The 25,520-nt window shown below is 35.2% G+C and overlaps 1 non-coding gene across 1 annotated transcript; it reads right to left on the bottom strand.

Moving 5' to 3' along the window:
* Nucleotides 1-948: 948 nt before the first annotated feature.
* LOC123324188 lies at nt 949-1,056 on the bottom strand. Its single transcript, XR_006539678.1, has one exon. It is a non-coding gene; the product is annotated as a U6 spliceosomal RNA (small nuclear RNA).
* Nucleotides 1,057-25,520: the final 24,464 nt, after the last annotated feature.

Here is a 25,520-nt window from a genome sequence, read left to right as displayed (position 1 = left end):
AAATTTCCCTTATACTCATGAAGGAGAGACCATTACTTAAACAGAAGATAATGTTTATCCTTCTCAATAGTTTACCAAGGTGATTAGCAATAATTATTTATAAAAATTGATTTAAATGTTTTATTTCAATACATTTTGGTGTTTCATACTAATGATCAAGTGGGTAATTAATATGGAACATTTATAAAGTTACTACTGATATTCTAAAAATAATGCTGAAGATTCCTTTTTGCACCAGATATTAAAAATTATATTAGTTTTTACTATCTCAGGAATCTTCTAGCAGTTTGTCTAGTGAGGAAAGATACTCTTTATTTTAAAATGAAACAACTATTTTAAGGATAGTGGCTTTCCATAAGTGTTATACAATACTTGGATAATTCTTAGCAAATCCACATTTAAACATTCAAAGAATGTAATAGGAAAACCATACTCATTCTCAAAATCATTTTTAGGTGGCTCTAATTGACAGTCTTCTAGGAAGAATTATTTATTCTACCCTGTTCTCTCTGAAAATATGAATAGGAATCCATAAGAAATTGCATTTCAAATCAAGCTTGTGACACATCAAGAGCTCGCCAATTGCCTTCACCACAGCTTCACTTTGGGAAACCCTCTCATATCATTTAGAGGAGCAGTTCACACAGGGTTGTCACCAGATTAGTTACATCAGTAGCATCTGGAAAATTAGGAGACATACAAATTCATAGGCCCTGCCTCATACCTATTGAATCAGAAAATTTGAGTTGGAGCTAAGCAATCTGCCTTTCAGTGAGGTCTGTAGGTGATATTGATCAGGTTCAACTTTGGGAGCCACTTTCAAGGAGGTTGAGGTGAGGGTTTGGGTAAGGAAATGTGTGTAGGTCACCAGTACAAGGAACACTTCCTGTAGTGGGAAAAGCCACAGTGTGAGAATGTTCTGAAAGAGCAGGGAGCATTAATTAACCAGACTATTTCTTTAATCTGAAGTTCACGCTATGTCATCCTTGTATGGGGGCCATGCCAATCTTCTCTGTATCATTCCATTTTTAGTGTATGTGCTGCTGAAGTGAGCACTGAAATTCACTCTATGAATGTAGAAATTATTACAGTGAATTTTATATTAAAAATGCATTTTGCTTGGTGAATTGGCATCATTTAGATTTCTTCTAATTAAAGTTTTAATCATTTGGTTTTGTCCTTATATGCTCTGGCCCATAGAAAAGATTCCATTCTGATCTTAAATATTGATACATTCATAACCGACAAAATGGGAGAACATACTTGCAAATGACATATCAGATAAAGGGCTAGTATCCAAAATCTATAAAGAACTTATCAAACTCAACACCCAAAGAAGAAATAACCCATCAAGAAATGGGCAGAAGACATGAACAGACATTTCTGCAAAGAAGACATCCAAATGGCTAACAGACACATGAAAAAGTGCTCAACATCGCTCGGCATCAGGGAAACCCAAATCCAAACCTCAATGAGATACCACCTCACACCAGTCAGAATGGCTAAAATTATCAAGTCAGGAAATGACAGATGTTGGTGAGGATGTGGAGAAAGGGGAACCCTCCTACACTGTTAGTGGGAATGAAACCTGGTGCACCCACTCTGGAAAACAATATGGAGGTTCTTCAAAAAGTTGAAAATAGAGCTACCCTAAGACCTAGCAATTGCACTACTGGGTATTTACCCCAAAGATACAAATGTAGTGATCCAAAGGGGTACATGCACCCCAATGTTTATAGCAGCAATGTCCACAATAGCCAAACTATGAAAAAAGAGCCTAGATGTCCATCAACAGATGAATGGATAAAGAAGATGTGGTATATATATACAATGGAATATTATGCAGCCATCAAAAAAATGAAATCTTGCCATTTGCAATGACACGGATAGAACTAGAGGGTATTATGCTAAGTGAAATAAGTCAATCAGAGAAAGACAAGGATCATATGATCTCACTGATATGAGGAATTTGAGAAACAAGACAGAGGATCATAGGGAAAGGGAGGGAAAAATGAAACAAGACAAAACCAGAGAGGGAGACAAACCATAAGAGACTCTTAATCTCAGGAAACAAACTGAGGGTTGCTGGAGTGATGGGGGGTGGGAGGGCTGGGGTGACTGGGTGATGGACACTGGGGAGGGCATGTGCTATGGTGAGCGCTGTAAATTGTGTAAGACTGATGAATCACAGACCTGTACCCTTGAAACAAATAATACATTATACGTTAATAAAAATAAATAAATAAAAACTTTATAGATTTTAAGGCCTTTTAAAAAAATATTGATACATTTGTTTCATTTCAGAGCAAAATCAATCAGTTTTATCAGAAGTTGAACCTTCCCCAGTATCTTCAGGCTTATAATCAACATCATATACTTAGGAACCCATGGAATCAAATTAAGACAAATGACTATCCTCTGTTTCCCCTTCTGGTGAGTTCTACATTTTTGTTTGTTTCTTACTTTCTTGTGAAAACAAAAAAATTAACAAGGGAGGAAAAGATGTTTCAATCCCTTTAAATTCAGAGAGTAAAACAAACTTAAATATAATTTTTTAATGAAATGAGGTCACAAAGCATATAGTCAAAACACTATAAATTTATAGTTTAATACTATAGTTAACACCAATTATGAGTCAGGATAAGTTGAACTGTCCTAGTATTTATTTCTATGTTATTTTACTTGAATCTGACAGCTGTCTTTGAGGAAGGCAGAGGTAGAGAATTTCATCTCTATTTTACAAGGGGAACTGAAATTAAAGAAATGAAATCATTTGCCTACATACAGTCCAGTTGATATTTCCACTTACATCTGTAATCACCTTTGGCTAGTGGATTTTTCAAACATGAGGAATAAGTGATAGAACAGGAAACTGAATATAGGAAGCAGGCACTTAATTGTAAACAATATGAGAATTGGAGTCAGAAGTCCTGGAATTGAGTCCCAGACCTGCCATACCCAAGCTATGAGACTACGTAAATCATCTCCCTTTCTGTGCTTCCTATTTCTTAAATTGTGAATGATTTTCTTAAATGGCCCATGGAGGCTAAAGATATCATGGCCACCGTTAGGGGAAATAAATTTTTGTGCTGTTTGTTTGAATGCCACATGCTTAAGGAACATCCTAAATGTCAAAATGGTTTTTTCATCTGAAATAGAAAAGCTTTGAAACTTTAATATCTATAATCAACTTTAATATCTATAATCACTTAAAGCAGCTCCTAAATACAATAAATACACTAAGTTAGAACAATAATTTCTTTCAATTACAGAGTTATATTTCTATATTACTATTATAGGAAACCACAAGAATTTGGTGAGGAAGCCCAATTCATCTAAATTCCTCCTAAAGAGGGAAGATATCTCACATGCTGGTCATTTCATTAGACCATAAAATTGAAAATTACTCTCTAATTTTATATAGAAAACAAAGTACCACTCTGCCAGTGAGGTGAGGGGCTATCCTGTGAAGACAACATGGCATCCAGAAGCAGATATTAATTAAGTTCTGTACAAGTTAGTTAGGGAATTATGGAAAATGAAACTAGAAAGTGTGGCAATGATCGGAAACATTTAGGGCAGCAGACTAACCCTACATATTCAAAATTAGCAAGATTCTATTTGTATGCTACCAGACCTAGCAGAAATGTCCAATGCCATTGTCTTTGCTAGAAATCACTAAATAATACTATGACTTCAGGAGTCCTGGTGCGCATCCTCAATTTTATAAAATGGGTGAGAGGAATCCCAACTGGAGTGAGGACTCAAGTTCATACATTAAGTTCCAGTTTCCAAATATCTTCCTACCAATGGTCCATAAGGTAAATGCCTAAAGACACCCTCAGCTACCTAAGGATTTGCCTTCTTTTGTTCCTCTGTGTTTCATTTATGATAAAATGGGAAACTGCTTGGTGGAAAACTAACATATAAATGGATAAGTGAATGAAATGCATTATTTCTCTTTTCTTCTAAGGAATCTACCAGCATCTCCCAGGAAGTAAGTCACAACACTAAAATTATATCAAATTTTAAAGTTACTTCTAAACTTCTTATTGGTTATATAATGTGTGTTACTTACATTACTTTAATAAATGCAGGACTCAAATTGAGTAAGGGACAGGCAGGACTAAGAAGGGAGGGATAGGTAGAGGGGACTGCATGACTAGACTCATGTAGGGCCTACCTCATCAGGCTCACCAAAAATCCCAGAAATGCTGAGGCATAAGGAAACCAGAGATAAGGGAACAAACCAGACCACCCTGCCCTGGGCATCAGAGGGCAGTCACATTATGAACAACAAAGAATAACCAGACCCAAAGAAGTAAGTCATTAAAGAGGTTATCACCAGTCCTTACTCAAACCAAGATGTCACAAGAATGTTAGGGCCACAAGTTCCCTGGTCAATTCCAAATAAAAGACTGTCAGTGGAAACCCACATTGCCAACCCTGTCTGGACCCCTCTCACTCCTGAGAGCTTTTTCTGTGCCCTTGCTTATTAAAACTGTATCACTTTACTCACTCTCCTCTGTACACGAGATTCAATCTTGACTCCATGAGACAAGAACCTCGCTCTCCTGCTTCAAAATGATTAACTAAATTCCTTGTTTCCAGTGAGGAAAGGAGATCTTACCGTTTAGTGGATTTGATTTTTACAAAATCCTACACTTCTCATTTATTGTGATTATATTTGCTTACCTAAGCAAATACTGACCAAATATTTTTCCTGAAATTTACTGTCATGGAAATTTTACATAAAAACCACCCAAAACACTGATTTGAAGGAATAGTTCTACATACAAATACCCACTTAAAGTACATTGCAGTAAACACAGTGCCATTTAAATGTTTCTTCATACAGTAAGTAAATTAAACTTCTGTGTATATTTAGTTAAGAAATGTGTATTAATTAAGTACTAAGTTCCTTATATGATTCTAGATCTTGGGGATACAACAATAAATAAAAGAAGGATATCATACCCCATATAGAGTACTAGTAAAACACTGATTGTGTGTTTCCAGTTGGAGAATTCAGATACAATTCCAACAGTGGATATGAATGCATTATTCTTTCTTTATGGAACATGGGTTTTCTTGGTGTATCCCAACAGAAATTCTGTATAACTAATAGAATGAGAATGAGCTTACTTTTCTTTTCTTTAAGGAAACCTCAAGGAAGATTGTTGATATGGTAAGGTATTTCTATTTATATACGTGGCTACATCTGGTTTGAAATATTAATGAGAAGAAGTGTTACACTTGCAAATTTCTTCTCTTAACAAACCATAAAAACAACATTTTAATTGCATTAAGAAATGCAATTTTTGACCCCTTGATTGTATTTCCTAAAATTGTTTTTAATTCTCTCATTCAAGCTCTTAATTTATATCTAATTACATTTTTTGTATATTGCACTGCTTTTGAAAATTAGACCGATTTTACAATTTTTTGAAAGACAATTTCTTTTTCCTTACATTATTCCTTATCTTATTCCTATGGTATGTCTGCCATACAAATGACCATGTTGGTACCATCAAATTTTATCCTACCACTGCTGGTCAAAAAGAGGCAATGCAGCAGATTCCACTCCTGGATTTCAGATTTTGATTAGTTTTACCCATTGTTTTAATTTCTCAAGGACACTTTCACAGCTCACTTTTTAAGTGATACTTTCCTTTAAAGTCAAGAAAACAACTGATCCATCTAGGACAGCACATTTTCCAGCTGTCATGCTATTTAATGGCAACTTAGAAGCTGTTAACCTTTTAACAAAGTCACATCAAAATATACAACAAAAATAAAGAAAAACTGTGTAATACATATGCTCAGTTCAAAGTTAGTGGGGGTTACAAATTCACCATCACTTAGTGAAAATTAACTGTTCTATTGCATATTCTTGGATAATGCCCATTTTACTCTGATTCTTTGGAAACTTCATTTTTTAAAAACAGCCCCATATGTGAAAAAGAGCCTGGAAATTGTTTTCACCTCCCAACATGAATTAAGGGTTGAGTCGCGCGGTGGGTCAGATAAGCTGTGGGTGAGTGGTAAAAGAACTACCTCTTGTGACAGAAGAGCTGGGTGAGCGAGCACACTGGGAAGGTTGCTGGGAGGTGGTGAAGCATGGATCGTGGCCTGATGTCTTGTGGCCTGTGGCACAGACCAAAGTCTTCCTCATCAGAGCCCTAGGAATCATAGTAGGAATCATCGCTGTCGCCTCATGTCTCAGTCTCACACTGAGAGGCTGTGCCACCTCCAGAAATGACATGCAGGCTTCCCTTACCTCACACCTCACCAGGCCCCTGGGCTCACCGAGTCATCTGCCCACTCTCTATGCTCCTTCTTCATTGTTTGCACGGACATAGAGGAGACTGTAAGGAAACATACCCTCAGCAACGTGTTAGTTACGTTAACACGGAGTGTGCTCTCAAAATGAAAGTTTTAGTGTTGAGCGTTTCCTGGTTAAATCCTCCATCAGTAATTAGGACTGTATTTCTCAAAAGCAATGGGTTGGCTCTGAATTGTTCCCTTAGCCCTAGTTCCTCTACTATAGTTAGAGCAATTACTGTTGTGTCATCCAAGTAGAGCTGATTTGTGTTTTCTCTCCCTAAGGAATCCACTGAAGTAAGCCCCAAGGTAAGTAATTTTTATTGAAATGAAATACATGTAATATTACCCAGTAGTGATTTCTTTTGTACTTTTATAACAGTTGCTTTTGGTTCTTAACAGGAAGTCGAGATGAGTGATGAAGAAAAGAATTACCTGAAACAACTGGTAACTTTCAAATAAACTTATACTTTAAATAAAGGAACAACTACTTTGGCCTCCCCCAAATTATCAGTATAATTTAATTCCAAATAAATGCTTTAAATCACATTCAAAATAAATCATATTTCTGTTACATATATCTGTGTCTAAGGTCAATATGAAGTAATTGTTTTTGCAAATAGATATTAATTGGTCATTTAAGAAAAATGATTTTGAACAATTAATTATCTGATTGATTTTGAAACAGTTGCAAATCTCAAAATGTGTTGGGGTTTTTTTGTTTCTGGTTTTTTTTTGTTTTTTTTTTTGGTTTTGGTTTTTCACAAATGACTACTTTGGAAGCCATGTACTGCAAGTATGCTTCACCTTCTCTTTGACAGTATGACATGACTTGATGTCTCAAAATTAAAGTCCCTTAGAGACTATTTTCTTACCACAGGAGTTCTTAGAACCTATATTGTGGCTGGAGACATGTGTATCTCAGTGAAAGGACACAGGCTTTGGAATCAGGAAATTTATCCTCCAACACCTGCTCCACCACTTTTTATGTGTGTAATAATTTTTAAGTACTTAATCCCAGTAAGCTAGTGTACCATCAACTGAAATATAAACATAGAAATACACTGTTGACTGAAGGGTTTTTGTGAAGACATTTCAGGCATTTATGTAAACTATATAACAAAATGCTGGGATACAATAAATGTTCTAATAGTATTAGGTAGTCTAATCATTATCCTATATAATGTAGAAATGTCTTCTAAAGATTTTATTTTATTTTTTAAATTTTTTAAGCATTTTATTTATTTATTTGTCAGAGAGAGAGACAGAGAGCACAAGTAGGAGGAGTGGCAGGCAGAAGGAGAAGCAGACTCCCCACAGAGCAAGAAGCCCAATGTGGAACTCGATCCCAGGACCCTGGGATCACAACCTGAGTCGAAGGCAGATGCCTAACTGACTGAGCCACCCAGGCATCCTCATTAAGATATTCTTAATATTTTATATTTTGAATAACATCCAATGCTCTTAATATAAATAAATGATTGAAAATTGGCAGTTAAGAACTAAGCAAAATATGGGGTGCCTGGGTGGCTCAGTCGTTAAGCGTCTGCCTTCGGCTCAGGTCATGATCCCAGGATCCTGGGATCGAGCCCCGCATCGGGCTCCCTGCTCAGCGGGAAGCCTGCTTCTCCCTCTCCCACTCCCCCTGCTTGTGTTCCCTCTCTCGCTGTGTCTCTCTCTGTCAAATAAATAAATAAAATCTTTAAAAAAAAAAGAACTAAGTAAAATAATGTATGGGTCATTATTACTTCTTCATGTGTTTGATGATTAAAATTTTTTAATAACCAAAAAAAAAAAAATTAAGTGCTAATGCCCATCAAGAGACATGTTCAAGAAAGTTCATAACATTGCTATTCATAAAAGGCAAAAAAACCCAAAAAACAAAAAACAACCAACCCCAATGTCTATGAGCAGTAAAATAGATGGTTTACAGTTTACTCAAACGATGGATTATTCTCAGCAACGGAAATAAAGCAACTATCACCACATGCAATAACATGGATGACTCTCAGAGACGTGAGGGCAAGAAACCAAGTCCAAAAGGATATATATCCTATATGCCATCTATATGAAGTTCAAAATCAGGTGAAACTAATATGATTTAAATGTTTCTGCAGTCCGTTTCTTAATCATCACCCCAATGCCATGTCTACAAGGGAGCCCTTACAATTACATACCAATCTATTCACACCCTTTTAAATGGTTATCCTGTCTGCTGTTTTGCCCCTCCCTTAGTCCTTTTCTATATCGATGCCATGTGATTAATTTAAAATGCAATTCTTCTTACATCACATGTCAGCTTAAAGTTTTTCATGCTGCCCTCCGGCCCCAAAATGAGATATAGACTCTTAGCCCCTGTGAGCCTTTACTTCAGCTCCTGCTAATCTTTCTCTCACACTCAGCTCTCTACTCTTCTCCCACACTATAGTCTCTCTCATTTTTATGTCTTCTCAGCGTTCCAACACCTTCCATTTCCTCACGTCCTCATTTCTGTAACCATCCTCATATTGTAAGGTTTGGCACAACATTTACTCCAATCCTTTTACCTAGATGTCCCCTGCTTTATTAGTTTGGGTGATAGGAACATTTCAGGATCTCATAACATTTTGAATTTTAAGTATATTCCCCCTGCAGGATTTTGGGTAACCTATCTTGTATAAATTCATGAGAATTTCAGCTCCTTGAAACCAGGGAATATAATCTTTATTTTGTTTGTACCACTAGTTTCGCGACATTTTGGAACACAGAATGTTCAGTATATGTTTAACCAAGGAATGAGTGAGTTAGTACTTTATCACATCTACTTTATCGAGGCTCAGATAAAAATCAAGTGTCTCCTTATTACCTTTATTTTGTTCTGATGGTTGCAATGCCTATAACTACATGAGAAAATTTAGAGGAGAAATTCTTATTCATTACATTAACAGTATCTAATATATTTGTGATCTGAACTACGTTTGTATTTATCTATGTTCATTCAATTATATTTTTCACAAATTTTCCTCAAATTAGCTTACAAAATTTCCTTAAGGTGACCAAATATATTTGCACACACAGACACACACACACAATGTATTTGGCTCAAAATCAAAATTGGAAAAGATCGCTCACTACAGACAGAATGCTTTTAAATGCAAAAATCACTGAAATAAAAGTCAGTATTTCCTGACCTGAGTCCAGTGGTGTCTGTAGGCCCATCGTATATCTTCTCTGGACCTCTCTTCTACTTCTGGTAAATTTAGAAGAAACTTCTACCTCAGGTATTCCTTGTATCTAGCTACTAGGAAAGTCATACGTAATTAGAGGCAATATTCCAAATACTAACATGTGCTGTACTCTGAATTTAAAATTACAAATGAATTATGAAACCAAAGTTTACCACCTCACATGGCATGGAAAAGAAAGAGAGAGAGGAAAGAAAGCATAGCAGAAAAGAAAGGGAGAAAAGCCAGAATAATGAACCTATAAGCAAAACAACAAATCTTTATTTATTTATTTATTTAAGGGTTTTTTTATTTATTTATTTGAAAGAGACAGGGCCAGCGAGAGAGAGCACGAGCAGAGGGAGGGGGAGGGGCAGAGGGAGGGAGAGGGAGAAACAGACGCTCCACTGAGCAGGGAGCCTGATGCAAGACTCCATCCCAGGACCCCAGGATCATGACCTGAGCGGAAGGCCACCCAGGCGCCCCCAAAACAAATATTTAAATTTAAGAAACTCTTGTTTTTTGAACTTAGGAAACATCTTCATTTTAATCTATGTTTACTACTAGTTTTATAATAAGTCTTTAAATAGAAACAGCTAGTTTAGTACACAAATTACCCAACGATATGTATCAATTCTATGTTTAATCATAATAATGACTCAGGGTCAGTTGTAATTTTACTTTCAACCACATCATAAGATTAAGGTATATTTCTTTCTGCTTTTCTCGTCCTATAAAAACTAATGATTCATCTGATGAGGTAAGACCTTTTTATTCACAGAAACTATTCACAATCTATTTTTTCAAATATTTATGCTTTACTTCAACAGAAATATTATTGTAAGAAAGGTTACTACATTGTAAGCATTCTCTGAGAAAATAAAATATATAATCTTGTATTGTTTAAAGATACTAAAGATACTTTCCGCTTAGCATTTATTTTATCTTCAGTATAGGCATTTGTCAAAATGCCAACTCGAGGGAGCAATTTATCCTTTTTAAATCCCATTATTTTCAGGAAAAATAAATGGATTCATCTGAAGAAATTCTGAGATTCTGATACTATTATGTATGGTATATACCTAATTCAGCATTCTAATGACATTTGAGGTACTATATATTTTTAGCCTGTATTTTTTACAGGATTTTACATAATTTTACATGTTTTATAATTATTTGAATTGATTGGAATGAATAAAATAGTATAATGCAAAAAGTCATTTATAAATTTCATTTCTTAAAGCTTTTTTCCAGTAACATGTGACTTGGATACCTCATAACACTTTGGTATGGCGTAGAAGATACCAAAATCAAAATGTCTTCTTACTAATTGATATACTAAATAGATGAAAATAACTACACTAAACAAAATGTGCAAAATTTTGTCCGGGAATAGTACAATTAAAGCATCAGAGGCATGTGGCTTCTAAGAAATAAATTCTAAAGGATGTAGCAGTTAGTGCTCAACCTCTTTAATCATCAGGAAAATGCAAATTAAAACCAACATGATATACACTCCTATACACATACTAGAATGGTCAAAGTCAAAGTGACTCAAAAACTAAATGTGCATTAGGACATAGAGGGACAGAAACTCTAACATATTGCCAGTAAGAGTGTAAAATGATCGCAAATGATATCTGGAAAACTGTTTAGCAGTTTAAGAAAATATTAAATGTGCATCTACTATATGACACAGCAATACTGTTCCTCTGTCTTATCCAAGAGAAATAAAATCAAACATCTCTGAAAATCCTTGTGCAAACAATATTGTAGTATCTTTACTCATGACAGTCCCAAACTAGAAATAGTGAGGGTGTCTTTCAACAGGAGATGGATAAATAAACTGTGTAGATTCTTGCAATAGATTACTCAGCAATAATTGCAACAACATGGATAAATCGTAAAAAAATGTTGCCATGCGAAAAAAGCTACGCACCACAGAGTATACTCTCTATGATTACATACAAATAAGGTTCTAAAACAGGACAAACTAATTATCGATCAATTCAGGTAATTGTTTCTGAGAGGGATAGTCAAGCAAGGAAGGGCAGGAGGAAACTCACAGGGGGGTAGAAATATTACATACCTCCACTCTGGTAACCCACCCACCTATACACTTAAAATATCTGTACTCCACTAAATGTAAATTATACCTTAATTTTTAAAAAGCTCTTAGTTAATGAAAAGAAAGATTGTTATCAATACAACTGAAATTTTGTTTTCCCCACTGGATTCCATTTCCAACCAAGCTCTTCAGCAGTAAGCATGATTCCGAAATTTATTTCCTTCCCTGGCATTACTTTATACCTGCACTACACATGCATTTGGCTATTACAATGGGCAGTAGATGTTTAGATTAAAAATGGGTTTTTTTTCTGTGTATTAAAGCAACATTTTCATTTTAAAATTAGAGGTGCATTTTTTGAGCTTGCATTTATGGATTTCTCAAAACATGCCAAAAATATATTGAATTAAACCTTTATAGAAATCGAAATGGTTATATATATTTCTCACAAATCATTCTTCACAGTGCACATTAATTTAGTGTTATTTTTTCTACCAGACACAACTTCTCCTCAGACTTAGAAATTAATGGAAGTTTCCAAATCATTTCCAATTAGTCAGTGTTCACTAATCAATTATTGACATTTTTAATGATAATTGACATTTTTTTTAATTATTCCTAGCTCTTATTAACCTGTGTTTGAGTTTTGCTTCTATTCTCAAAGGACTATTGGCCTTTGTGCTTGTTTGCTCATGACCTACCTCTTAATTCCCTCAGCTTTGCACTAACTTCTCCACACATTATTTTCTTTCTGGACTACCTGATTCTTATACCAGAGGACATTCTGTATATAAGTGTTTTGATGAACTATAGATATAATCACTGTAAAGTATTAAACAGATGACAACACATACATACACATGCCCAGAATTTCCTGAAATAATACAGGACATCCTATAGGACTATAGGACTTCCTTTCTCTGTTTATTTATATTCTACTGAACTTATCTACTCCAAGCTTTTTATTTCTAACTGATGTGTAAGAGCTTCCTTTTCTTTCCATTCTCCTACTAGCTGTACGTTAATAGCATCAGCAAAGGCTGAAATCTTGAGTTGACACTGAGAAGGCACTTGTACTCAATATGTCCTTTAGTATTTTCATTGATCCCATTAGGGAATTAATTACAATTGTACACTGTGTACTCTATATTTCAACTTAAATTTGTAATTGGCACCTGAAACTTAACTTTTTATAAAACCAAGCTCCCGATGTGTTCCCCACAAACCAGCTCCTCTCAGTAAATGGTAACTAAATTATTCCAGGTGATCAAGCCAAAAATCTGGAGTAATTATTGAACTTTTCCTTTCTCTCATGCCTCATTTCTACTCTATTAAATTCCATTTGCTCTGGGGCGCCTGGGTGGCTCAGTCGTTAAGCGTCTGCCTTCGGCTCAGGCCCTGATACCAGGGTCCTGGGATCAAGCCCCGCATCAGGCTCCCTGCTCAGCGGGAAGCCTGCTTCTCCCTCTCCCACTCCCCCTGCTTGTGTTCCCTCTCTCGCTGTGTCTCTCTCTGTCAAATAAATAAATAAAATCTTTAAATAAATAAATAAATTCCATTTGCTCTAACTTTCAAAGTATATTCAGAATATAACAATTTCTCACCATCCCCAGTGCTGCCATAATCACGTGCCTGGATTATTACAATAGCCTCTAAACTGCTATCTCTTCTCTCAAGCCTTCAGTCTATTTTTCCCCAAGTTATCTTCTGCTTGACATCAGTTTCCAATCAGTATAATTGTTTTCCTGAAGTCCTGGCAACACTGAAGAGCTCTGAATTATGGCCCCATCTCCTCTCTGACTTTGCTTCTACCAAATTCACTATTTGCCAAACACACTGGTCTATTCAATATTTCTGAAACTCGCCAAGTATACTTACATGCCAGGGCCTTTGCAGATGAGTTCCTCCTGAATTATCTGCAAGGTTTACTTTCTTTTTTTCTTTCAAGTTTTTGCTCTTCTGCTCAGGGAGGCACTTTCTGGCCATCTCACCAAATAGTGAACACCTCATCCCTACCAATATTTCCTATTCTCTTTCTTCAATTTTCCCCATAGCGTGCATCATGATTGAGCCAGTGATTTATTATTTATCATGCATTAGTATCTTAACCAGTTAAAATATAAACTTCATGAAAACCAAGTTTTCTTTTGTTCATGGCTTTCTTCCGGATGCCTAGGGTAATTCCCAGTACATACGAGGTACTCAAGAATTATTCACTGAATAGAGAGTCTTAACTACATTTTCAACTTCAGCATCTGTCTAAGTATTTTGTTCATAGCATATATGAAAAGTTCAAATACATAAAAGATTTGGGAGATCTTTTCACAGATGGTTTAAATTTCCACTGGAGCTTTTATGAACACACGGGCATTTACAAGGCAGAGAATGTGATGGAAATGCTTTCCCAGTCAGAAGGAACATGGGACATTTCATAGTGTGCTCTGGAAAGATTGTGATAAGCCATAAGACATGTCAAGAAGTGGGGCCAGAAATGTCTCCTGAGAAGATTCTGAATGACCTTGAGTTCTATGTTCAATATTGAACATTACCCTAGACAGTATAAGAAACTGTACAAATGTTTTGCTTCGGTAACCTAATCTATTACATCCATTTTAGAAAGAAAATCTTTGCGAAGAAGGTGTGGAACAGGCATTTTAGAGATAACAAGAAAATGGAAGACCTATGAGGAAGCCCGTTACAATGATCTAACCAATGGAAGATAAACCCATGCAGAAGCAACAGATTGAAGAGGTTACAAGGAAAAGCCACAAGTAGGAAGTCTTCCAAGAAGTGTGGTGAGGAGTGAAAGGAGGAATGTGTAACATAGCTAGCGTGGGTGGCCCAGAACGATGAGATGGTGCCTGTAGACTGAAGAATTGAGGACACCCTAGACTAAGCAAAGGAGCCAGTATAAATGAAGCAAGTAAAACTGTTGGAGGGAAAGGGGATAAACATATAGGTAAGTGCTCAGGGGGTTGGAGAGGAACAGATGGACTCCTATCTTATAGAGAAGTAACCGCTAGGAGGAGAGTCATAGAAATCAACAAGCATAACTGTCTGGTTTTCATGCTCTCAAAAATTTAAAGCCATAGGTAAGAGCAGAGCTGTTGCTGCTAAAGGCAAGTAGTCTAGATTGTTAAGTGAAATGAAAGCGTTTACTAAATATCAACCTAAGTGGCAGATAAGCAACAATGAAAAGTCTGATTTCTTCTCCTCCGGAGGGCAAAGTTATTTAAATGATTTCATAAAAAAAAAAATACACAAGATGGCCGATAGCAAAGGAGTCATAAAAATCTGACAGAGATGAAAAAATAGCCATTGCATGAAACATAATCCTACAGGGGAAACAGCTTTAAGTGGTACAAAGGGGGGCTGCTACTGGAGGCATTTTGAACGAAGTATAGGAATGCCCCTTATAATAATTAGAGTTCCCTAAAAAGAGAGGTCTTATTTGGAGAGTCCCATTTTTAAGTGTTCAGAGAAAGACTGCTCCTATTATAAAGGTTTTCAAAGGAATGTCTGTTCTGTGTAGGGAGATGATAATACTTGTCACTTTTTTAAGTGCATCTATCGACTGTGTTACGAACATTTGTAACATAATTTACACATATCATCTAATATTATTCTGCAGGGTCAATATAGCTATCTTCACTTTTAGTTGAGGAAACTGTAGCTAGGAGAGGTTAAGTAATAATTTGTGAAATTATAGTTGGAACACAAGTTGCTGACTCCAAAGCAGGTACTCTTCCCTTGTGCCCACGGCAAACTTCTTTAGTTCACAGAGGATGGGTTACATGATCTCCTATGTGTGGCTTGGAAACCTTACTCTTGAGACATCTGTCTACGATGCCATTGTCAGAAGTTGAGCGGGCAATGATGTGATGCCTCAGCTGCATTGATATCATTCTGTAATAAGGACTCTAGTTCATCCAAAACCATATAAAGTGCTATTGTCTGCATGTTTTCATGTATATCACAAATGACTAAAGTAATTTTCACATCATCTGAGAAATAGCCTAGTTGTAGTCCTATTTATTTCATCCCTGAGAATGAATAAAAGTCCAAAACAGAAAGGAAAAGAAAAAAAATAACAATTTTAAAAATAAGATTAAAATGTATAACTTAAGGAATTTTTAAGGAATCTGGCAGCTTATCTCAGGAAGTAAATCAAAACCACTTATATATTTTTTAAAAGATTTTATTAATTTATTACAGAGAGAGAGAGAGAGAGCATGGGGGAGAGGGTCAGAGAGAGAAGCAGAGTCCCCGCTGAGCAGGAAGCCCCATGTGGGACTCGATCCCGGGACTCCAGGATCATGACCTGAGCCGAAGGCAGTCGTTAAACCAACTGAGCCACCCAGGTGCCCCTCAAAACCACTTATATTAAATATGTATTTAAGACATTATTTTTTATTTTGTTATGGCTATATAATAAATATTATTTATGTTATAATTATATAAACAGGAAAAGAATGTGGTTATGCCTAACAAATAACATTTATTTATTTATTGGTTAATTAATGAGATATGTCATTCATCATTCATTTAATAAATATATATTTAGCAAGTACTATATCCCTTACATGATCTTAGATCTTAGGGACACAAAGAGCTACTTTGTGTCACAACAGTGATTAACAGAATCAATAAAAATAAGTTTACATTTATTCTTCCTCTTTATAAAAGAGGGGTTTTTTTCCTCTATATATTCAAGAGGAAATTACTTATAACCAATACAGTGAGAATAAAGTATCTAATTCTTTTCTTATTTCTTTAAGGAAACCCCAAGGAAGACTGTTGATATGGTAAGATATTGATTCTATATAAAGCTATATTTAATTCATATTTTTAAAAACTAATATTAAAATAGTAATAGTTAGGCCTATCTAAAATGCTCTTCTTTTAATAAAAAAGAATGATAATTTTAAGTTACTTAAAAATAAAATTTCTCTCTACTTCTTTAGTTTTCTCAATTATCCTAAATTCTTTCAATTAAGTCCTTCCATGTAAGCAAGACCCTTCCATGTAGCATAAATTTTATGTGGTTTCCACTGTTTCTTTTAAAAAAAAAAACTGGTTACTATTTTTTGAACTGAAAACTTTACTACAATCCTTTTTCACCTATCATACTAATACCCTTATAATATGAGAAAGATCTTTAATTTCACAAATATTAAGAATATACTTGGGGCGCCTGGGTGGCTCAGTCGTTAAGCGTCTGCCTTCGGCTCAGGTCATGATCCCAGGGTCCTGGGATCGAGCCCCGCATCGGGCTCCCTGCTCAGCGGGAAGCCTGCCTCTCCCTCTCCCTCTGCCCATGCTCGTGTTCCCTCTCTAGCTGTCTCTCTCTCTGTCAAATAAATAAAAAAAAAAAAAAAAAAAAAGAATATACTGCTAAGGTTTCAATTACCTTGGTCCCCCAACTTTGATGATGGTAAGGCTGCTGCTGATTTTTTTCCTCAAGAATTCTTCTAGCAGCTCATCTAGTGAGGGAAAGGATACTTCTAAAATGAAACAACCTAATAGTTTATTGAGAAATACTGTACTTCCCTGCTGTTGATTAATTATTTTAAGTAAATTAGGTATTGCTAATTTTTTAACAGAGCCACATCAAAATACCCAATAAGGAAATACTGGAAATAAAGAAAAACCTTTATAAAAAAATATACACAGACTCAAAATCATTTTAGAGATTTGAAATGATCTATCTACACAGTCAAGAGTGCTGTTCTATCTCATACTTTTGATCACGTATAGCTGAACTCTGGTTCATTGCAAACATGCATTTTTTTTTTAAATAAGCCAATGCCAAATCAGGGTCCTGCAATTACCTTCATCATAGTTTTTACCCCGATTCTCTCTCTCATATCATTTAGGGAGTTGAATACCGGATTGGGTTATGAACTGAGTAAATCACAGGTACAAGAGCACCTGCTGTGGTAAAAAAGCCAAACCGATGAGCACAATGAGAAAACATCTCAGGAGAAAATAAAGCATGGATTGTAGCCCAGAGTCTTGCAGGCTGAGGCACAGCCCAACATCTTCCTCCTCCACGCTTCAGAAGCATGCTTTACGCTTTCTCTCCATCTCCAACTGTGGGCCTGTGGCTACTGATAAAAAAACAGAGGTCTTTCTGGAAATGGCAAGCGGGCTTTGCCAGATACCTCCACAGGCCTGCTTCAGTTTTCTTTCTCCTCTCTTTCTCTCTCAATCATTCCCCTTTTTATATAGTTTGCATCTGCCTATACTCTGTGAGACTTTGACATTATATGAACAACGTAGATAAACAGAACATTTGGAAATAAAACATATTTTCAGTCAAGTATCATAATGCTGACACAGAATGCTCTGACAATGACTATTGAAACTCACTTAATTCATAGTAAATTCCTATAAAGTAGCACTTTGTTTCTTGGCAGCCATGACTTAGCCCTTAATTATTAAAATAATTAGTTCTAATTCTCTACTATAATGACATAGATAAAATTACTGGTGGGCTATCCAAATAAAGTTGATTCTTATTTTCTTTCCTTATTTTTTTCCTCAAGGAGTCAACTAAAGTACCCACTAAAGTAAGTAATTTTTATTCAAGCAAAATTAAAATATGACCCCATTATATTTTTTTGTATTTATCACAGTTTATTTTTATTATTAACAGAAAACTGAGCTGACTGAAGAAGAAAAGAATTACCAAAGAATTGGGGTAAATTTTCCCATACAAACATTTATAACATAACCAGACTGGATGAACATTGTTGAGCTACATTATTGAGCTCTCAACAAATATTTTTAATAAATTCTAATTTCTATAAAACTCTTCCTTATACTCTGTCAAAACTGTTAGAAAAATATTCTCCATAGTACTAACTGTATCATTGCCATGTATCCACCCATCCATTATTCCCTGGTTATTCTAAAAACCCACCGATTGTCCATTTTGTAAAAACAGGAAATTATTCTGAAGGTTGATGGCACTGTGTTTAATTCTAATTTTAATCCTTATAATAATCTATAGTCAGGCCCATACAGATGGTTCAAAATAGAACATGGAAGAGGGGAATATATATTGATTAATGTATTAATTAATTAATATTAATTAAAATGGGTGACGGCACTATGCAAAGAGCTCCCTTCTATATTAGTTCATTTATTTCTACAAGGTCAGTGACACTCAGAAAGATTAATAATGGTTCAGTGTCACAAATTCTACTAAATTAAATCACACATTTAGGTATATAACTGTAAGGAAACAATGTTTTCTACCAATCATGGAAACGCAACCACAATCTGAGACACTTATCCTAGTAAATTAAGAAATTATCCTCTTGCCTCTTACAAGTACTTTTTCTTCTTTAAGTGTTTTGGCCTTGGGATCTGACTTAACCAAAGAATTTTTTCAATTCTATAGTTCATTCTACAAATGAACTATAGAAAATACAGAAAAATTTTGCATGAATTAACTTTCTTTGGTTAGGTCTGTTTAGTATCATTTAGAATTTATCCAAACAAACCAAGTTTTAGTTTCTTTGGTTATGTCCAAGTATCATCTGGTACATGCAATATTAGGATAATTACTTACATTTTTTTCTAGAACAAAATCAACAAATATTATCAGAAGTTCACCTTGCCCCAATATCTCAAGACTGTTCCTCCATATCAGACAAAAATGAAGCCATGGAATCAGATTAAGATAAATCCTTATCAAATTATCCCTACTCTGGTAAGCTCTCCCTTTTTATTTTATTTTTTTATTATGTTATGTTAGTCACCATACAGTTTTTGATGTAGTGTTCAATAATTCATTATTTGCGTATAACACCCAGTGCTCATTACAACATGTGCCCTCCTTAATATCCATCACCTGGCTACCACATTCCCCCACCGCCCCTCTGAAACCCACATATTGTTTCCTGGAGTCCATAGTCTCTCATGGTTCATCTCCCCCTCTGATTTCCCTGCCTTCAGTTTTCCCTTCCTTCCCCTAATGTCCTCCATGCTATTCCTTATGTTCCACATACGAGTGAAACCATATGGTAATTGTCTTTCTCTGCTTGACTCATTTCACTTAACATAATCCCCTCCAGTTCCATCCATGTCAGTGCAAATGGTGGGTATTCATCCTTTCTGATGGCTGAGTAATATTCCATAGGAAACAAAACTAAGAGGCAACCCACAGAATGGCAGAAGACATTTGCAAATGACATTACAGATAAAGGGCTGATATCCAAGATCTATAAAGAACTTCTCAAACTCAACACCCAAAAAACAAATAAGTCAAAAATAGGCAAAAAACATGAACAGACACTTCTCCAAAGAAGACATACAAATGGCTAACAGACACATGAAAAAAAGTTTTCCCTCTTTATTTTTAATTTAAAAAATAGATTTATTTTTTGTAGTAAAAGTAAACTAAAGAAATGAAATAAAGAAATAAAATTTCAACAGATTCTGTTCAGTAGTAGCTAAAACAAAATTAAATAAAAATTTCTAGGCTGGAAATTAAATTATAAATCATAAAGTGCAAACACAGCTATAAAAATAATTAAAATGATAAATTGCATTTACATTGGATTTAAATCTCTGAAGTGTTTGCTTATAAGATTTCAATTGATTCCTATAGCAGTTTTTAGTGGTAGGTTAAGATAGAGAATATTATTTTCATTTTACATAAGTATCTGAAATTCTAAAAAGTAGTCCAAGCTCTAGTTAACATTTTTCTTTTATTTAATTTTTAAAAATGTGACTTGGCAAACATTCTTTTTCAATATGAAGAGTAAGTGAGAGAGCAAGAAATTGAACCCAGAGAACTAACAATTTAATATAAACAATATAGAATTTAGAATCAGAAGACCTGACATAATAAGCTTTTGATTTTGGGCGCCTGGGTGGCTCAGATGGTTAAGCGTCTGACTTCGGCTCAGGTCATGATCCCAGAGTCCTGGTATCGAGTCCTGCATCGGGCTCCCTGCTAGGCGGGGAGCCTGCTTCTCCCTCTGCCTCTGCCTCTCTCTCTCTCTTTCTCTCTGACTCTCATGAATAAATAAATAAAACATTTTAAAAAATAAGCTTTTGATTTTGAGTAAGTCACTCCATTTCTCAGGTTATTTTTTTTTTTTTATTCTTATGTTAATCCCCATACATTACATCCTTAGTTTTAGATGTAGTGTTCCATGATTCATTGTTTGTACATAACACCCAGTGCTCCATGCAGAATGTGCCCTCCTCAATACCCACCACCAGGCTAACCCATCCTCCCACCCCCCTCCCCTCTAGAACCCTCAGTTTGTTTTTCAGAGTCCATCGTCTCTCATGGTTCGTCTACCCCTCCGATTTCCCCCGCTTCATTCTTCCCCTCCCGCTACCTTCTTCTTCTTCTTTTTTTTTTCTTAACATATATTGCATTATTTGTTTCAGAGGTACAGATCTGAGATTCAACAGTCTTGCACAATTCACAGCGCTTACCAGAGCACATACCCGCCCCAGTGTCTATCACCCAATCACCCCACCCCTCCCACCCCACCCCCCACTCCAGCAACCCTCAGTTTGTTTCCTGAGATTAAGAATTCCTCATATCAGTAAGATCATATGATACATGTCTTTCTCTGTTTGACTTATTTCGCTCAACATAATACCCTCCAGTTCCATCCACGTCGTTGCAAATGCAAGATCTCATTCCTTTTGATGGCTGCATAATATTCCATTGTCATTTCTCAGGTTATTTTTTTTTAAATACAACTTAGTTTCTTCAATACATATGTAACATTAAAATTATCTTCCACATTATTAGAGAAAATATGAATTTAGTATCTGTAGTTGAATGTGAGACGCCTAAAATCTGTTCTAAATATTTCCATGGAAGTGTAAATATTATTTTTGTTTGTTTGTTATTAAAAACATTTAGCTAAAATATGCTATTTCTTTCTCTTTTAAAGAGGCACCTTTAAGATTCTTGAATTAACAACTTCTACTTGATTTTGGTAAGTGCCTTTATGTCTATAATTTAAACAGTAATCTAAAATAGAATTGCTTTTTTTTTAAGATTTTATTTATCTATTTGAGAGAGAGAGAGAGAAAACGAGAGGGGTGAGGGGCAGAGGGAGAAGCAGGCTCCCCGCTGAGCAGGGAGCCAGATGCAGGGCTCAATCCCAGAACTCCGAGATCATGACCTGAACCAAAGGCATACCCTTAACTGCCTGAGCCACCCAGGCATCCCTAAAATAGAATTGTTATGTGAAGAATGTGACCTTAATATTGTTAGGTAATGTTTCAATTTTAATTAAATGATATTTTGGCTTATGAAATATTTTATATTTTGTGTATACCTTCTTGATTCATAAATGTCAGTTACCTGTGTAACTTTTTCATGCATGTTTTATGAATATTTTATAAAATATATTATAATAAATTAATTAAGAAAATAAATTATAAGAAATTTTCTCTGTAGCTGATGATGCATTCAGCCAGAAGCAATAGCTCTGGGTGGAAACTGTCACAAACTTAATGTTCACAGAGATGTGTACCCATGTCCTTGAGTTGAGCCAAGAAGTGCAGACTCAGCATTTCTGTTTGGTGGAAGACGTATAATATCAACTGAGTTTCCTAGACAAGTCAAGCTACTCTAAAATAAATTCTTTGCATCATTTTCTCTGGAAAAATCATCATTTTTTTAATACCCAAAGTCTATTTTTCATAGTTTCTCTAGAGCTTAGATATTTTACCCATTGCTTTAAAGCCATTAAAAGTAATTAATTCCTGATCTAAGGAAATGAATGCACATGGGTGTTGCTTTTATGCACTCACCTTTAACTTTTCTTATATTTTCCTTGCAGTATATAGGCTATCTCTTATCTTAGAATTCTGTCTCATTCAATTTATCTCCTTGTTTTTTTTATATGCCCTGCAACAGGACAAAGTTTCAAAGAAATTAGTAATAACAGCAATTTATTAAGGATTTTACCATGTGCTGGTCACTGTTCTGAGTCCTTTGCTTATATTAACTAATTAATGCTCACAAAAAAATCTATGAGGTAGTTAATATGATGAGCCGATTTGAGGTAAGGAAACTGAGGCCCATGGGGGTTAAATAAGCTGTTTGTGATCACCCCGCAAAAGTCAAAGAGCCGAGTCTAATACAGATTTCTGGCCCTAAGGGTCAAACCCTCCCCTACTGATTCCAAACTATACCCCAAGTCCAGATAGGGTATTTATCGAGAGGATACTTTTTAATGTTAGGTACACTGTCACAAATTTGTTTTGTCATGTCATTTTGGTCTTCCTAATGATGAAAAAGAGTCAGGCAACTTCACAAAATAATCTTTTATGAGGAAAATACTAACATAGCTACTACAGATAAGAACTAAAAATACAGTTGTATTTTACAAATAGCAATATTCCCTTTGCTATCATTATTTATATATTTATTCTACGTTTTAAAAAGCTGATCATGTGCTCCATCATGTGAGGGACATTAGACAGAAATAAGATACCAAACTTACCCTCATTAAGCTCTGTTCTAGACAAGGACACAGAAATGGCCACACGATGTGCTAAATGCTAAGTTAGAGGCATGAGGATATGGTGGTACAGAAAGGTCAAGTGATACATCTGAGTTAAGTCCTAAACTAAGTCTTCTCATATAATGAGACTAACCAAAACAGTGGCAGCAGAAATAATAAGACAAAAAATCATGAATTAAAAGAAAAATTACAAAAATTGTAAAAGAAACAGAGAAACCAAAAAAAAATGTACAATAGATTCTGAAGAATTTAATAATTGTAAAGTGATTTCTTAAAATATCAGCCCAAAGTCATTCTGCATAATAAAATTCTTTTAATAAAATTTAGACTTCAAGTAGATCAAAGGATTAAAATATAGGAAGCAGTAATGTTTTATGTCTAATAAACTATTTGGGAAATAAAAGTAATTAAATATTCCTTCAAAATTGGCTGAAAATGTAAATATTTACCATTTAATAAATAAAGACAAACATTACTTTTGTACGCTAGATTGAAGAACCTGACTATTAACTTTCATTCACTCATTAATTGTTCAACGAACAGTTATTAAAATCCTACTATTTGCTAGATATCATTTGAGGCACTAGAAAATAATTAACTAATAATAGTTATAAATAATAACATTCTGCCAGACTAGGGTGGGTGAGTGTTGGTGTGGTTCTATAACAAACATACATTATTTCAGGAGATAAGTCTGGTAGATAATACAGTATTGTCTTTTTCCTTTTAGGTTTGACCGGAAAATCTATCTTCTACATCTTCTTATCTACCATATTACTTCATACTACCAGCTTAGACAGACCTGTTAATAAGGCAAAAATATGGAGCCAAAGGAAGACTGTGCACAATATTTCCTGAGTCATTTATACTTTTCCTGTTAATTCATGTTGAATATTCTGGGTCTGTATTGTGGTTTCATACAAACTGGGCTGATGATTATTTAAGATGTTTTCATCATTCTTTCTGATTTGGAAAACCACATTTCTTTTCCCCCCAAAATAAAATTTCAATTGCATTCTTTGGTGTGTAATCATTTCCATTGTTCATACAGGCCCAGTAGGCTACTAATGATAATATAAAGATTCCTTTACCAATTGACTTCATATGAGCTTGGCTATCACTGATATAGCTTTACATTTAGATTTTATTTCTCATAATGGATAACCTTGAACACTACTAATTATATTCCCCAACCACAGCTGGGTTTACAGTACTATTCAGCCATCATCCTACCATCTTTCTGATTTATTCATGCTCATAATGTGCCACAGCCTCAATCCCAAACCTTCACCAGAGCCCTCAATCCTCCTCTCAGTTCACATTGTCCCACTGAAGAAAGGAGCCAGGCATTGAAAATATAAACCTTCCAAGGCCCCCTATTAATGGTATCTAACAAATGGAGAAACATAAAGAGCAAATGAGTGGGCGCATGCGTATATTATAAGGAAAACTCTAAGGGGATGAATATATCCAGAAAAGACAGAGGGAAGAGAAGTTAAAGGAAAGTAGATCAGAGGTCAGAAAGGAAGGGATAAAGATGAAGATTATTGAGCTTAGAAATTTGTGTTACACATTTGGTTGTGATGGGAAGACACTGGAGGGGTGTTCATAAGAGAGTGACATTATAAGATGTGTGTCTTTGGTGAAAAGATTTGAAAATTGAAGACTTTTTCTTTGACTTCATAGAATATTCCAATCCTTTAGCCCTTTCATTATATTCCATTCTATCCAATCCCACTTAGCTTCATTTCCTTTCTTATTCAGACTGAACACTTAAGGGTTTTTTTTTTTTTTTTCAGAAGGAAGTAACATATGACATATACTTTGAAAGGGTGGAACAGGAAGAACCTAACAGAAGTTTTCTTTGTCTTCATAGAACACTCCATGCCTTAACACTCTGATTATATTCCGTTCTCTCTATTCCCTATTAGCCTCACTCCCTTTCTTACACAACCCAGACTTTATCTTTGACTATTTCAAATATTATCTTCATACTACATATAACACTTCTGCCTCTCTGCACTTAATCCTGTCTGGAAAACGCCCAGCCGTGAGCTCAATTTCTACTGCCACTCCATCCAAGCAACTGAATCCTAAAGTAAGTTAGTTTTCTGAACTTTTTTTGTCACCAAAGAGTGTTTATCAAACTTTGTCTTGTTGGCATTAGAGTTAGCTGCCTTCCTCAACTCTCCTTACACTTTCAATTAATCCTAATAAAAAACAACTTTCCTTTCTGTTTTATAGACTATATTGAGTCCATCAAGCCCAAACACTATCCACCACCTACTACAATACTTCAATCACTTGATAAATCTCAACATAACTTTGTCTCCTTCAAGTCTCAAAGAATATGGTGACCTTCCTTTATGTCAAAGCTAATAGCTCTTTTGATGCTTTTTAAAAATTTCC

This window comes from Neomonachus schauinslandi, chromosome 2 (assembly GCF_002201575.2).
Source record: "Neomonachus schauinslandi chromosome 2, ASM220157v2, whole genome shotgun sequence".
Lineage (NCBI taxonomy): Eukaryota > Metazoa > Chordata > Mammalia > Carnivora > Phocidae > Neomonachus > Neomonachus schauinslandi.
The sequence above is the reverse complement of the archived record's forward strand: the minus strand, read 5'-3'. Positions and strand labels throughout refer to the sequence as shown.